Source organism: Neovison vison, chromosome 13, assembly GCF_020171115.1.
Source record: "Neovison vison isolate M4711 chromosome 13, ASM_NN_V1, whole genome shotgun sequence".
Taxonomy (NCBI): Eukaryota; Metazoa; Chordata; class Mammalia; order Carnivora; family Mustelidae; genus Neogale; species Neogale vison.
This window is the reverse complement of record NC_058103.1, coordinates 76336955-76351457: the sequence shown is the minus strand read 5'-3', so window position 1 is coordinate 76351457 and position 14503 is coordinate 76336955. Positions and strand designations below refer to the sequence as shown.

Below are 14503 nucleotides of genomic sequence, written 5' to 3'. Positions count from 1 at the left end.
TGACCCGCGTCTCTAATTTCATAAATACCTACATAAATTTCCCATAAACACTGGAAAGGCTCCTTGAACCCAGTAAGCCATGGTAAATAAAACAAGTTTGTTCTCATCCAAGTGGTCCCAGGAAGGCACCAATCTACATTTCCCAAATTCTACGATTCAGGCCTAGCCACAGCTCAGCAACAAGCCAGGTGCTCTCCTCCTTCCTGTTTTTGCTTTCACAGTACCACCCCCCCTTCCTCCGGTTATATTGGGCTCCTTCTGATCCAGCTGAAAGGTCACCCGTGGCTACCTCACTTAGAAGCATTCCTCCTTCCTCCGTATCCTCAGGCAGAATTAATGACCGCCTAAGTACTGGGCCTCCATCAGCGTTTGCCTGGTACTTCGGCTGTTGCCTTCTAGCCAATCCATCTTCAAGCCCACCCTATAGCGTTCCGGGCCCATCCCTAGGCACATGGACGGAGGCTAATTCCTCTCGGATCGCCCAGAAGCTTGCCAGTCGGAGGTGCGCCGTAAACCACCGCCCCCACTCCCCTCCAAGGAGTTTGGTCACTTTGAGCTGTAGTGCTGGGCTAAGGTCAGAGCTAGGAGGGCCTATCTGCCCACCTCCCACCAGCCCCCGGCCCAGCCCCCCGGAAGCGGCTGACTAGACCGCGTGCCTCTCCCACCGCCCCCGTAGCGCACGGAGCCCAGTCACTAGCGTTGGAAATTCCGGCGCGTGCAAGCGCTCGGGGCCGGGCGGGGGCGGGGGAACCCGTGGAGTGAGCCTGTGACGCGAAGGGGCGTGGCTCGCGAAATCCCCGCCCCCTTCTCCCTCGCCCTCTCTCGCGGGTCGGGGTTACATGGCGGCGACTGCGGCAAAGCGAGAGCCTCGGAGACGCCGCTGCCGCCAGCACAGCCGGAGACCTGAGCCGACACTGGGGGCTGTCCGCGGGCCCCGCACTCCCTCGATGAGCCGGAGAAGTCCCGTGAGTGCGTGTGTGTGTGTGTACGTGTGCGGGGCGCGCTGGCGGGGCGGCGCGGAAGGGCGCCGCGGCGGGCCCGGCGGCGGCGGCGGAGCCGGCTCCCTCCTCCATTGTGTGTGACCCTCCGGCGGCCGCCGCTCAACAAAGGCGCTTTTGTTCCGTCTCCGGCCCGCCCGCCCGTCCGCCCGCCGGCCCGCCCGCTCGGGCCTGGCCGGCGCGTCCCGGCGCGGGCTGGCGGGCTGGCGGGCGGCGGGCCGGGGTCCCCGCGTGGGGCCGGCGGAGCGGCCGGCGCGCCCCTCCCACCCGGCACGCCCCTCGCCGGCCTCCCGGCCGGGCCGCACCCGCCAGCCCCGGGGCCCCGCCGCTCCGCTGCGGCGCTGCCGCCCGCGCGCGGTTCCGCGGGTTCGAAGCCCGCCCCGGCGGGCGGGCGGCGGGCGAGGGGCGGCGGCCGGGAGGGGCGGCCCGGGGAGCGTGAGGTGGCGCGGCGTCTCGCCTTCCTGGCGCGCTGCCCTCGAAATGCTCCCGCGTCTCCTCCCCCATCCCACTCGGGTGACTCGGCCTCAGCTGACTCCGGCCGGGCAAAGTCCCCGGCGGACTCGGCGAACTGCGTAGCGCGCTCCGCTCGCCCGGCTGGTCTCGAAGCCCCGGAGTCCTCTGCCCAAGTTCTGAGTTTTGGCCGTAAACGAGGTACAGAAAACTTGTCCGGCTCGGAATTGCTCATTTCTCTGCTCCCTCGCTCCCCCACCCTGCTGCAGCCTTTCCCTGGCTGTTCGGGACGCGGAGCGCTGGTCTGTGAAAGTGCCTCAGTGGGAACTTGTTTTGTCCGTCACGAAAAGGGCCTCTTGGCTTGGCCGTGCGTTTTTGCCTGCCTTGGTGAGGTGCGTGGAGGAGTAGAGGTCTCTTGGCCGCCTTTTGTTCCTCGGCTTCGTAGGACTCCACTGGTTCAGGTGTTACGTGGGAGCTCTGTGAAGCAAGATCTTTTTGATTCCTTTCCTGTTTTTTCTCTTTTGCTTGCTCATTGGCAAAGGTCCAGTGAAGTGGTGGGATTAGAAGCCTTACTGCATTTGCACCAAAATTCCTGTTCTTTTCCTCAATGCTAAAAATGCTCTTAAAAGTCAGTATTAACTTTTTTTTTTTAACGATAGAAGATAATTTGTCAAGGGGGAAAAAAAAAATTAACGGGGGACAAAATGGAGTGCAGACCTCTCCAGAGTAATTTTCTGATTGCTGCTGCTTCTAGCCTTGTTAGTTTTTAAGGTTCTGCTTGGACATAGTCTTTCTCTTCAACCTTGGGAAACTGAGGTGGAAACAGTAATTTGACTAGAAGAATGTAGGGTCCAATCCAAACAGGGCCTGGCCCTGAAAAGCAACTACCTCTAGAGTATATTATTAGAGATGTCAGATTTTAACGTTTGAAAAATAATTTTGAATTGGGTGGAAGAATCTCTAAGATCTCTAACGGGTAGTTGTTCAAACACGTTTATGAAGGGTTTGCTTGCTATGTGCCAGGGAGTGTAAAGTCCTTTCACATATATGTGTTACATCACTTAATAAGAATTGCCTGGTGAAACTTGTAAAATTGCTTATTGGTGTTCTAAATTCAGTAATTGCAGTCATCTAGGAAATATGCCAGATTTGAGCAGGATATGTTTTATTATTTAGATTTCACTGTTCAGGAAAAAACAACTGGCAAACAGAATTGTTTATAAAAAAAAAAACCCTTTATATATATTTTGGAGTTTGGTTACTTGCAGAGGAGGATTCAATGTAGTGTTGGACTATTGTGATTGAGAAAGAATCTAAAGAAGATTGATTTGAAGACGGGTTAATTTTGTAAAAGAAACAGTACATGTTCTTATGACAAGTGTTAGTACTAAATGTGTTGCAGTGTTTTGCATAAGTTCATTTAAACATCGTGAGAATTCATAACTGACAAAATAGTGAGGTTTGCTGACTCAGGGTACATTGGTGAAGGGGATGGGGTCTGGTAGGAGGAAGCTCAGAAGTGCTCAAGTTTTGAGTTGGGTGATGACTCATACTGCCCACGGACTGCTACGTGGCCCTTTTTTTTTATACACTGTATTTTTTTAAATGATAGGGCTAAAATGTTTCTATCCACATTATAATTCTCTCAAAAAGAACCACAGTTTCTCTAAGAGTAATGGTTTCTTAAATTGCATTTTAAAAGGAGATCAGATATCCTACAGGTGGAATTTTATAACATTTGTTGAGAGGAAAAGGTGAAATTAATTGCTGGTCAGTTGTTAAAAGTTTGATGCTAGCAGTTTTCTCTTATTGAGAAAGATTTACAGATTATTTATAAAAGAATTTTATGGTGTGAGTAGAAATTAGGCTTATGTTCTCATTGGTAATGTAAAAGTTACCTTTATAATATCTAGAAACTAGTTTAAGTGTTGTAAAAGTGCAGAAGTATTAATCGGATATAGCTCTGAACATGAACATTTCATTCAGACAGAATTATACAATAGTGCTTTCTCCCAATCTGTATGGATTTTCTATGTGTATTTATGATACATATGAATTTTCTGTTTTAATAAAGACAACTTGAAGTAGGTATTGTTACAGGCACTTTTCCATCTTTTTTAAGATTTAAAAAAATTTTTATTTTTAAGTAATATCTACACACATCATGGGGCTTGAACCCACAACCCTGAGATCAAGAGTCATATGTTCCACCAACTGAGTCAGCCAGGCGACCCTCATCAGTCTTTTTTAAAGATAAGCAGAATGTACAGTTCCAAATTTAGGACCCACACTGAAATTTGGTAATAAGATATTTTGACTGATTTTTAAAAAACCACCTTTTAGGGGCGCCTGGGTGGCTCAGTGGGTTAAGCCGCTGCCTTCGGCTCAGGTCATGATCTCAGAGTTCTGGGATCGAGTCCCGCATCGGGCTCTCTGCTCAGCAGGGAGCCTGCTTCCCTCTCTCTCTCTGCCTGCCTCTCTGTCTGCTTGTGATTTCTCTGTCAAATAAATAAATAAAATCTTTAAAAAAAAAAAAAAACACCTTTTAGCAGGTTGTCCTAAATTAAGATTGGGAGGGAAAAAAGTGAGAATAGCAGTTTGTTTTAAAAGTGAGAAGAAAAAACTCCTCGTGTCTTGGGTTTTTTAATACACTGTTTATCTTCTCAAAGTGATTTATTTGAAGAGTTTCCTAAGTAGTAAAGTGTATTGTTAAAGTGAATTAAATCTTTGGAAAGATTTTGGAAGTGCCTGACATGATTTATATAGAAGAAATTTAATGAAGTTTAATTTAAACTTTAAAATATATTTCTTATTAAAGGAAATATAAAAATATAAATATAAAAAAGTATAGATTTTCAAAACATCCTATCACCTAGAAGTTGAACATGTGTTTCCAGCGTTGTTGTTGTTGTTTTTCAAGTTTTTATTTATTTATTCAAGAGCACAGAGGCAGGGGAAGCATTGAGGGAGAGTGAGAGGGAGTAGCAGATTCCCCACTGGGCAGAGAGCCTGCCAGGGGAATAGATCCCAGGACCCTGGAATCAATCCCAGGACCCTGGAATCATGACCTGAGGCAAAGGCAGATGCTTAACCACCTAGAGCCACTCAGGAGCCCTCCAGTTTTTTGTTTGCTTGTTTTTTAAGAATATAAGTAATTACCTATCATGCATAATTCACAATTTATTAACAGACTGGATATTTTAGGCTGTCTTCTTTTTATGAGATACTGCTTTATGAAATGGTGAGCCACACCACTGCTGTCCATTTCATTGTTTGCATTGCCTGTTTGAACCATGTATGACTGTAGGGTCCCTGTTGAAATAGGAGGCTGTCCCAAGGGTAGTTCTTTGTGGCATTGTTGGTTGCTCTGTGTCATCTCTTTCAGCCTGTTCTGTGGACTGTTAACATTACTTTGTTGCCTGTTAGTGGCATGGGGATTTTGGTCACTTTTTTATTGCTCAGAGCCTTGACTGAAACTTCACAAAAACAAAACAACAGTAATGTTATTGTAGTTAACAGTTTTTTCCAGGGAGTTGCTTTTCATGTAGAACTGTTGCTTTTAAGGTAACAGTAGTACAGGCTGAGTCCTGCATTGTTTTATGTTTTTTGTTTTTTTTCTTCCATGAGCTGTGTATTTAGAAAATACAGTGTGCCCCTCTGGTGATTCTTAGTGGTTTGTCTTTCATACATGTCAGCCTTTTATTTTATTTTATTTATTTTTTTTTTTTTAAAGATTTTATTTATTTATTTGACAGACAGAGATCACAAGCAGACAGAGAGGCAGGCAGAGAGAGGGAGAGGAGGAAGCAGGCTCCCTGCAGAGCAGAGAGCCCGATGCGGGACTCGATCCCAGGACCCTGAGATCATGACCTGAGCCGAAGGCAGCGGCTTAACCCACTGAGCCACCCAGGCGCCCATACATGTCAGCCTTTTAAATCTATTCCTGAAAAGTTGTACAGAGATTGAATATTTATATGGCAAATCACATTTTCCCATTGCTTTTCATTTAAATTTAGAATGTCTTTTCATGGGGAAAAAAATGGTAGCACAAATATTGTTTGTTAGAATCCTGGTGTTTACTTCAGGGAAGAACCTTACTCTGCAAAAAGCGAAATCTCTGCATTTCATTCTGTACAAACTACATGTTAGCGTTTACAGGGAGTTCGTGACCATTGTCTTTTCCCAGTTACTTGACAGCTGAGGAAACTGAGGCCCAGAGAGAACTAAAATCTTAGTACACAAAATGTGATTGCTGGACTAGCAGTATTAACATCACCTACGAATATGTTAGTGCAGAATTCTTGACTCCATCCCAAGACCTACTGAATTAGAATCTACATTTTCACAGGATTCTTAGGTGATTCAAATGCACATTCATTTCTAGAAGCACTATTAAATGATGCACATACATCGTTGCTCAGCTGGCTAGTGCTGATTTGGAAAACTCAGATCTTCTGAGTTATTCCTTTTATTGGCTCTCCTGAAAAAAGTCATAAGAAAAATTGAAGATCTAATTAATCACTGTTAGCACTTGCTATGATGATGGAAGACTCTATTCTTTGTTGTCCATTGAAGTAGCCAACTAGCTGCATGTGACTGTTGAGCACTTAACAATGGTGGCTAGTGCACCTGAGGAACTGAATTTTTAATTTTAATTATTTTTAAATAGCTGCAAGTAGCTAGTGGCTACCATATTGGACAGCTCAGATCTGGGTGATTTATGTTGACACTAAATTTAAAGTAATCTAAGCTGTAATTTAATAACTGATTAGACTCAGTTTAATAATTTCGTCCTTCGGGACGCCTGGGTGGCTCAGTTGGTTGGACGACTGCCTTCGGCTCAGGGCGTGATCCCGGAGTCTCGGGATCGAGTCCCACATCGGGCTCCCAGCTCCATGGGAAGTCTGCTTCGCTCTCTGACCTTCTCCTCGCTCATGCTCTCTCTCACTGTCTCTCTCTCTCAAATAAATAAATAAAAAATCTTTAAAAAAAAAATAATAATTTCGTCCTTCATTTACAAATTGGAGAGATGGTCAGTTTCTAACTGCCTACTTTTTCAGTATGTCCAGATAGGATTTTTTTTTGCCCAGATACGATTTTGTAGTTATTATAAAGCACTGCCAGTTTTCTGATTGTTACTCTTGTAAAATAGATAAGTTGCAAGAATGTGTTTTCCTGTTTGTCTTAATAAAGGTATTTTCACTTAGATTAAAAGAAATGAAAAATAGTTGTTAAATAAATGTTCCTTAATTAGCTTATAGATAGCGTGGAGGGGACTGTTTTTACCTCTGGCCTACTACTTCCAGGCTCATTGGTACTTGTTAGCTGTCAGATTTATCTGCCGTTTTTTAATGTTATTTCCAGGTGTGGAAACATTGGTTCTTAACCTGCCACCTTAGGTAGTGGTAAGATTCTAATCCTAAAGTAAATCAGACTGGCCAGAGACTAAATCTTGACTTTACTATATATGTGATTTCGGTGAAGTTGCTTTACTTCTCAGAGCATCCATACTCTTGTTTGTAAAGTAAGACTGACAAGGCACTTCATGGTTTTGAGTAGCAAAATAATTTGTCACAGAAAATGCCTGGCACTCCATGTGTACTCAGTAGATACAAATTACCTTCCCAAGCTCTCCTGCTTAGCTTTTCTAGCCTTCTGTAATTTATTCTTCTGCTTGAGATTTCAACCAGGCTTAAGTGATACTCTGATGTTAAATTTAATCAGTTCCCACTGGTTGCTCTAACTTCAGGCTTTGCTTCACTCATGTTGATCCCTTGTAGATTCTTCCGCTTTTGCTTTGGATTCCTTCCCTTCACTTCTTAAGGACTCCTCTCTTGCTTGCATCATGCATTTTTCCCTTTCTGTTGGGTTGTCTTTATTAGTATACAATCGTGCTCTGAACTATACTGTCCAGTCTGGTAGCTACTGGCTACATGTGGCTATTTATTATTTATTTATTTAGTAAGATTTTTTTTTCCCCCAAAGATTTTATTATTTATTTGACAGACGGAGATCACAAGTAGGCAGAGAAGCAGGCAGAGAGAGGAGGAAGCAGGCTCCCTGCAGAGCAGAGAGCCTGATGCGGGGCTCGATCCCAGGACCCTGGGATCATGACCTGAGCTGAAGGCAGAGGCTTTAACCCACTGAGCCACCCAGGCACCCCTATTTTGTAAGATTTTAAAAATTTATTTATTTGAGAGAGAGAGAGAGGTCACAGATAGGCAGAGAGGCAGAGAGAGAGGGGAAAGCAAGCTTCCCACTAAGCAGAGAGCCCGATGCAGGGCTCCATCCCAGGACCCTGAGATCATGACCTGAGCTGAAGGCAAAGGCTTAATCCACTGAGCCCCCCAGTCGACCCTATTTATTTATTTTTTAAAAAAAAGATTTTATTTATTTGAGAGTGAGTGAAAGAGAGCATGGTGGGGAGGGAAGGAGGAAGGGTCAGAGGGAGAAGCAGACTCCCTGCTAAGCAGGGAACCCCATGTGGGTTTGATCCTGGAACTCTGGGATCGTGACCTGAGCGTAAGGCAGATGGATGCTTAACTGACTGAGCCACCCAGGCACCCCATATGTGGCTATTCAAATAAAAATGTATGGGGCATCTGGTTGGCTCAGTCGTTAAGCATCTGCCTTCGGCTCAGGGCATGGTCCTCGGGTCCTGGGATCGAGCCCTGTGTCGGGCTCCCTGCTCAGTGGGAAGCCTGCTTCTCCCTTTCCCACTCCCCCAGCTCGTGTTCCCTCTCTCGTTGTGTCTCTGTCAAATAAATAAAAATGTATTTAGAAAAAAATCAGTTTCTCAGCCCTGCTCACCAGTTTTCATTTATTCTGTAATTGACTACCATATTGAACAGTGTGGATATAAAAATCTGTTACAAACCCTCTCAGATTCCATTTTCTCTTTTAGCTATTGTCTAGTTTCTCATTTCTCTGATCATCCTTCAAGCAAATTTTCAAGAGTTGCCTTTGTGTGTTCTCTTCACTTTGCTCCTCAGCCTGTTCCTGATTGACTTCTGTTAAACCATCTCACCACTTGAAATTGCTCTAATCAAGATATCAATGACTTTAATTTACCAAATCCATCTTACAGGATCTTGTGACAGCTTTCAATATAGTTGATCATTGTTTTCTGCATATTCACCTGCTTTTCTTAGCTTATGAAACGTATTCTTGTTTTTCTCCTACTTCACACTTTGGCATAAGTTTTTACAGGCTTCTGTCATTTTCTTGCCTTCATGTATTGGCATATCCCAGAGTTTAGTTCCTGCCCTCCTCCACCTTTCTAAATTCTTTCCCCAAGTGGTCTCATTCAATTTATTAAGTACTATCTACATGTGAGTAATTCTCAGACTTACATTTAGACTTCTTGCCTGAACTCCAGACACATAATCCAATTGCGTGCTTGATGTTACCACTCACTTATTTAAATAGACACTACATGAATAGGCTTAACGTATCCAAAATAGAACTCTTTTCCCCATATCATTCTCCCAGTTTTCCCCATCTCAGTAATTGGCATGTAGGAGTTATTCTTAAATCCTCTTCCCCTTATCCCCCATATCTAATCTATCACCAAGTTCTCTTGGTGTACTGGTCAGTAAAAAAAAAATCATCATTATTTGAAAGAAGATCTTGGGCTTTGGTTTACAATCTGAGATTCAAATCATAGTTCTTTCATTGATGTGTAATGTTGAATGTATTATTTAAATCCTCTGAAGTCAAGTGCATAAAACCCATATAGTCTAGTTAGGATTTATTATAAGAGTATATGTCCAGTATACTGCTTTACGCATAATACATTCTTAAGCTTGTTATTTTTGTTTTTTATATTCTTTGAAAATTCAGATATTAAAAATGCCGTTCTCATGTTCAGTGCCTTTATTATATAAACAAATCCTTTTTTTCCCCATTAATTGCTTTTATAATAGTTGATAATGTGGGATAGATATGTGCCAAACTTACTTATATCCTCCATTTTGAACTTTGGGGCCATAGTCCATAATACAGTTTTTTACTATCTTGAAAGTGTATACTTTTAAAGCAGGGAAGTACAGCTCCTCAAAGTTATTTCAGTTAAAATATATATGTTTACCTTGATTAACATGGTTAATTTCCATTTCCTTTGGAACTATCCATGAATCTGTGATGGTACTTTATTTTTTTTTTTTTTTAAAGATTTTATTTATTTATTTGTCAGAGAGAGAGCGGGAGAGCGAGCGAGCACAGGCAGACAGAGAGGCAGGCAGAGGCAGAGGGAGAAGCAGGCTCCCTGCCGAGCAAGGAGCCCGATGTGGGACTCGATCCCAGGACGCCGGGATCATGACCTGAGCCGAAGGCAGCTGCTTAACCAACTGAGCCACCCAGGCGTCCCTGTGATGGTACTTTAATATTAACATACTGGTTTATATTATGATTGATGTAAAAGTACACAAAAACTACTTACAGTTGGTGATTTATTTAGTTTTCTTTTTCTTTTTTTTTTTTTAATTTAGTTTTCTTTTTAACCTTCCTTTTACTTTCCACTGATGGGCGTGTTATTAAGTAAACATAATGACCAAAAAGGAAGGTGTTTAAAGATGACCCATGAGCCTTTCAATAGTTATCATAATTTTTTAAAAATAAACTATTTCACCAATACTGTAAACCTTATGATAACACGATTCGGTTCACCCCCTTCCAACACTGAGCGCTTGTTGTCTTTTATTTCTACATGTGCTTTAAACCTTGTAATACATTATTATTTTGCTTTAAATAATCAGTAGTCTCTTAGACATTTCAACCTGTAGACAGGGGGTGCCTGGGTGGCTCAGTTGGTTAAGCCTCTGCCTTCGGCTCAGGTCATTATCTCAGGGTCCTGGGATGGAGCCCTGCATTGGGCTCTCTGCTCAGCAGGGAGCCTGCTTTCCCCTCTCTCTCTCTGCCTGCCTCTCTGCCTACTTGTGATCTCTGTCAAATAAATAAATAAAAATCTTTAAAAAAAATAATAAACTTGTAGATAAATTTTCTGTTTTTTTTTTTTTTAAAGACCTTTTATATTTTCTAATTATCCTTTCTGGAGATTTTGTTCCTTTATGCAGGTTCCATTTGTTGTCATTTTCCTTCAGCATAAGAACTTTTAACATTTCTTTAACAAAACTCTGAAGTGCTATAGGAAAGATGTTAGGGTTCAAAGCTGATGGCCAAGAAATTCTTGAGACATCTTTGGTGCAAACAGGTGGTTTTATTAAGGCACGGGGACAGGACCCATGGGCAGAAAGAGCTGCACCGGGGTCATGAAGAGTGGCCTGTTATATAATTCAAGTTGGGAGGGGGTTAGGGATAGTGTAAGTCTCAAAGGAATTTGGAAGCAAGGTTTCCAGGACCTTGAAGGGGCTACCTATTGTTAGGAAAAGATCGTTTATTACTGTCTAATAAAACCTTAGTCATGAGACCCTTCGGATGTATATTGGAGGCCATATCCTTGGGTTGCGGGGTGGGGGAGAGGTGATTACTAACATGTATCTTTTTTTTTTTTTTTTAAAGATTTTATTTATTTATTTGACAGAGAGAAATCACAAGTAGACGGAGAGGCAGGCAGGGAGAGAGAGAGAGGGAAGCAGGCTCCCTGCTGAGCAGAGAGCCCGATGTGGGACTCGATCCCAGGACCTTGAGATCGTGACCTGAGCCGAAGGCAGCGGCCCAACCCACTGAGCCACCCAGGTGCCCGCTAACATGTATCTTGGGTGTTTTAGAGATAAAGGAAGTTTCCAAAAGAATTTTTATATGTTAAAGTAGGCTTACTGGATCTGGTGGGTGGGGGTGTCCAACTAGGATTGCCTTTTGCCCTTGGCAAAGTGTTAATGTGGAGGCAGTTGAGTCCCTAGAGGAATGTCACTCTGCGTGTTTCAAGGACTTGTCAGTGGGCTGTAGGTAGTAAGGAAATTTAATAATTCTTCCGTCTTTGTTTCCCACATTGTGAGGGAGACCAATTCTTTTCACTTTTGTCCCTTTTGAAAATGTCTTTATTTCGTCTTCATTTTTGAATGAATATCTTCATTTCATCTTCATTTCCCTAGGTACAAAATTCTAGGTTGATATTTCTCTTTTTGTCACTTGAAAAATGATGTTCTCTTGTCTTCTGGCTTTCATCGTTTCTAGTTATAAATCAGGTATCCCTCCTATTGTACTTACGAGTATATAGTTAACTGTCTTTCACCTGGTTCCTTTTAACAGTTGCTCTCCCCACCCCCCAACTCACCATTTTCAACAGTTTGGCTATGATAGACCTAGGTATGGGTTTCTTTTACTTATTCTGCCTGTAGTTCATTTGAGTACTTCGGTCTGTGAGTTGGTATCTTTTGTCAGTTTTGGAAAGTTGTTTTGTTTTGTTACTTATTTATTTTTTAAAAAGATTTTGTCAAGAGAGAGTACACACATGCCCAAGCCAGGGGAGCAGCAGGCAGAGGAAGAAGCAGGTTCCCCCCTAGGCAAGGAGCCTGATGTAGGACTCGATCCCAGGACCCTGTGATCAAGACCTGAGCCAGTGGTAGATGCTTAACTGACGGAACCAACCATACCACCTTGTTTTGTTTTTTAAAGATTTATCTATTTTAGAGAGAGAAAGAGAGAGAGCAGGAGGGGCAGAGGGAGAGGGAGAGAGGATCTCAAGCAGACTCTGGAATGAGCAGAGACCCTAACATGGGGCTCAGTCTCACAGCCCTGAGATCATGACCTGAGCTGAAACCAAGAGTCGGACACTTAACCAACTGTGCCACCCAGACACCTCGGTTTTAGAAAAAATTTTCTGTGATCTCTTCTTATACTTCTATCCTGTCAGCTTTCTGAACCTGTTCAGCTTAGCTGCCAGCAGCTCTTTGGACTGCTTGGATATTTTCTTTGCTCTCCAATACCAGCTCAGGTTCTCTTTTCTTTTCTTTTTTTTCTTTTCTTTCCTTCCCTCCTCCCTTCCTTCCTTCCTTCCTTCTCTAGACACAGAGAGGATCACAAGTAGGCAGAGCTGCAGGCAGAGAGTGAGGGGGAAGCAGGCTCCCTGATGAGCAGACAGCCTGATGCAGGGCTCGATCCCAGGACTCTGGGATCATGATCTGAGACAAAGGCAGAGGCTTAACCCTGAGCCACTCAGGCACCCCTCACCTCAGTTTTTCTTTACTTCATGTTTGTACCCTGTTTATTTGCCTTAGGGATACTATCTGCCTTGTACTCAGAATGAATTGGAGGGGTTTATCTCATGCTTTTTGACTTGTCCTCCACCTTCAGAGCAGCTGCCTTGGATGTGGTGGAGGCCTGTATATTTTATGAGATACTCTCTTAGCTTTCCTGCCTTGCCCTCAGACTTCAGCTCTCTGTGATGACCTGTGGGAAGGAATTGGCAGGTGGGACTTATAGCTGGGCCTCCTCTGAATTCTAATCTTTAATTGCAACCTCATTCAGCTATTAAAAGTTGGTTATAAATTTGGCTGGTTTCTTCTCAGTTCTGTTAGTGGAAATTTCCTTGCTTTGCCACTTTGCCAGGAATGAGAATAGCCATGGTCTCTTTTATGAAAGGCTTAATATTTTCTAGAATTTAGTTTATTTAGATTTCTTTGCATCTTTAGCTTTCCTGATGGGTTTTTCAAAAACTACGGTATTGTAGCTTATCTATCTTATCATGTTATATGGTGTGAGTAATGGTGTTTTGTAATTTTTCTGCATTCTAATAAGAAGTGGAAATCCTGAACTTTTCATTAAAATGATAAAACTTTAGAGCTGGAAGAGGCCATAGAAGTCATGTAGTTTAGCTACGTCATTTTCCTGATGAGGAACTGAGGTCTAGAAATGCTTTGATTATAAACGAATTTAGCCATGGACCCTGGACTAGATGTTACATTTCCTTAACTCATTTTTTCCCCCTTTTAATATGGTTATAGTAAAACCAGAGAGGAATTTTTCAGTAGTATGAAACTTCAGTGTGAATCTGATAGGAAACTTACACTTTTTTTTTTTTTTAATCTTGTAAGCTTTGTTCAGCCTTGAAGAAAATGAGAAACAAAGGAAGAAGGATATTCCAGGAAAGTTATATGCTATTCTGATTCATTTTTTAAAAATTGGGTACTCAACCAATAAAGCATGTGGTTCTCCCTTTGATGAGAGTCCAGAAATATTTTATATGGATGGCCTTGCATGTTGTGGCCTTCTTCATACCCTCACTAGGGTTAGCTGAAAAATGACAGCAGTTATATTTGGTGTGCAGTCTGGAAAGCTGTGGTGCTAAATGCCATAGAGCCTGCTAGGATGGACTGAAGAATAATTAGAATAATGTCAAGGTCTCACATATCTTCACAATACCTACTTGGTATCACATGGGCTAATGGGACTTTTTATAGAATCCTGCTTGTCTGCTAATATAAGACACTATTTCAGTGGCATAATTCCTTCTTACTACCTCAACAGAATAAAACAGGAGCTATAACAAAGTTGAAGTTTTCTTTTTTTTTCTTCAGTCTGAGTTACTTGAAATCCTTGCTTTCTTCACATATTGACAAATCTATGTGTTTACCATACAGTGAAGCTCCTGGGGGGAATTCCTGGAAAGGAAAGTACCATATCTAGGAGTCATCACTGATGTTCCCCCAGTGGGTCAAAGTGTGAGCAGATTCCGAGGAAGTTGAGGGTAGAGCTTGTTTTCTGCAGAATGTTTTACTATCAAATAAAATATGCTGTTTACATTAATTCAGTTAGTACAGTTTATAAAGTGCCTACTAAGCACCCAGGTACTATGCTCAGAAAGTATTAGTAAAGCAACTGAGTTTCAAATCTTTTATTTATTTTTTTAAAAAGATTTATTTACTTAGAGAGAGGGAGTAGAGGGAGGGCTAGAGGGAGAGAAACTCAAGCTGCTGAGTGTGGAGTCCAATGTGGGGCTTGATCCCATGATACCAAGATCACAGCCTGAGCTGAAATCAAGAGTCAGGCACTCAGCTGACTGAGCCACCCAGGTGCCCCTCAAACCTTTTATTTTATTTTTTAAAAGATTTTATTAGACGGGACGCCTGGGTGGCTCAGTGGGTTAAAGCCTCTGC

General features: G+C 42.7%; 1 protein-coding gene across 3 annotated transcripts in view; it reads left to right on the top strand.

Annotated features, from left to right (window-relative positions):
- Positions 1-802: 802 nt before the first annotated feature.
- Positions 803-14503, top strand: part of MAPK6 (mitogen-activated protein kinase 6) — a 40302-nt gene continuing 26601 nt past the window's right edge. Inside the window, exon 1 of one of the 3 annotated variants that reach the window (XM_044231825.1) lies at positions 803-965. The gene's annotated coding sequence lies outside the window, so the exon portion shown is untranslated. Of the gene's footprint in view, positions 966-1483; positions 1650-14503 lie in introns of those variants that run through there. The other 2 variants (XM_044231823.1, XM_044231824.1) reach the window with 2 other exon arrangements.